The 1,896-nt window shown below is 45.7% G+C and overlaps 2 non-coding genes across 2 annotated transcripts; both read right to left on the bottom strand.

Annotated features, from left to right (window-relative positions):
* Nucleotides 1-284: 284 nt before the first annotated feature.
* Nucleotides 285-357, bottom strand: TRNAA-AGC (transfer RNA alanine (anticodon AGC)). The gene has a single exon. It is a non-coding gene; the product is annotated as a tRNA-Ala (tRNA).
* Nucleotides 358-499: 142 nt separating this feature from the next.
* Nucleotides 500-572, bottom strand: TRNAA-AGC (transfer RNA alanine (anticodon AGC)). Its single transcript has one exon. It is a non-coding gene; the product is annotated as a tRNA-Ala (tRNA).
* Between the last annotated feature and the right edge of the window lie 1,324 nt (nucleotides 573-1,896).

Here is a 1,896-nt window from a genome sequence, read left to right as displayed (position 1 = left end):
TATTTCATATACCTTCTCCCACATCGTCACCCATCATGACCTTCTTTCTTCTCTCCTTCCCCTTCCCCAGTACAGAGTAGCAGGCCGGATTTGAATTATTCGGGCCAACCTCTGTGCCTTTTCTTATCAATAAATCCATCTATCTATAAATCAGCACATGAAATAAAATACACAACGCCTTTTCTCTTTTTAATGGTTGTAGAACACATCAGTATACTGTGAATTCGTAAGTCTTGGGATGACGGGAACACCTTTTTGCCAGATGATGATGAAAAAAAGATTCGTGGAGGTGCTGGGTATCGATCCCAGTACCTCTCGCATGCTAAGCGAGCGCTCTACCATCTGAGCTACACCCCCAGACCCACTCAGCATGGTAACGAGACCACATCAATAGCAGGAAGTAGATTGGGTCGGGTAGTGGTATGTATTGACACTTCGTATATGAAACACCGTATCAAACAAAATACATGAAGCCGACGATGAAAAACAAAAATGTCTGTGGAGGTGCTGGGTATCGATCCCAGTACCTCTCGCATGCTAAGCGAGCGCTCTACCATCTGAGCTACACCCCCTTTTTTTTCTTTATTTCCTGGCTTTGGTTCATACCATTTCACAAGAACACAACACGAATAACACAAAACAAAGTACATATTGGAAGGTCATCATCAGCCAATGTCAGGCTGGCTTCGTCTCAGTACATTAAAACTCCCGCAACGACAGCAAAGGCTCTACCCTTGAGAGCCATTCGGGAGGTTCAGCAGCCACTTTCTGTATGGCAATAAACCAATTCACACTTTCTCGAAAGTATAATCTAGCGGGTCGAGCATCCCTGTCGCAGTGATAGCCCGCCATTCTGGAGCGCCATATAGAGTGGAGGCCCAAGAGCATGATTAAATCATACGGAACGCCATCTTCATTATCAATGCTTAAATACCGGATGCCGTGGGAGTCTAGTGGAAATTCTTTCTTTATCGTACGTTGCAAAACATCCCAGAAATAAACCCCTTCCCAACAATGCAAAAAAACATGGTCTATGGTTTCCGGCTGCTTGCAGATTAATCAGTGCGCCCCCGACGGTAAAAAAAAAATCCCTTTCCTCCAAAAACTTCTTTACTGATAATGTTCCGGTGTGTAATTTAAAGAAAAATGTCTTAGCTCCTGGCGACACCTGCATTTTCTTTACTCTCTTCAAGACATCTCTGCCCGGACCTCCACTGTATAAGGTTCTGTACAAGGGTTGTGGCAAAACAATGTCACATAAATCGCGATACAGCTTTTTTAGTTTTACAGTGGACAAATATTCATTAGAAAAACGCACTGAAAGAAATCTTACACTAGCGACGACCTCCCTGTAGTAACCAAAATCCCACCCGCAGCTTCTTCGGTGGAGACAACAAACTCCGGCAGTAGGCGCCGTAGCCTAACTTGGCAGATGGTGCGTAAGAAAGGGTCCGAAGCATCCCGAAAAAACAAAAACCGGTTGACCACCTGCCGTAAAAACAGATGGCCGAGTCCCAAACCGCCGTCTTTTACCCGACGGAACAAATTCGTCCTGCTGCAGCGTTCCCATTTACCTGCCCAATCAAAAACGGCGAAAATCCTGTGTAACTTCTGTACGTTTACGCGCGAACAACTCAAAGCTTGCATTGCGAACCAAAGTTTGCTGATAAAAAAAAGATTGCATACAGTAGCTCTGGCAAAAATCGACATGTTGGCGCCTTTCCACTTCTCGGCTCTCTCCCGTAGTTCGGTCATTTGCCCTTTCCAATAATGCTCGCTTTCGCGGTAGGCATCCAGCTCGACGCCCAAGTACTTGGTCGGTATGTCTGTCCACGTAACATTGGCAAAGCGATCTGGTTTCGACGGCCACTGTCCATGCCAGAGCCCAAGGCACTT

This window comes from Amblyomma maculatum, chromosome 11 (assembly GCF_055883805.1).
Source record: "Amblyomma maculatum isolate TAMU_Amacu chromosome 11, ASM5588380v1, whole genome shotgun sequence".
Lineage (NCBI taxonomy): Eukaryota > Metazoa > Arthropoda > Arachnida > Ixodida > Ixodidae > Amblyomma > Amblyomma maculatum.
Note: the sequence above shows the minus strand (reverse complement) of the source record. Positions and strands in the feature narration are given on the sequence as shown.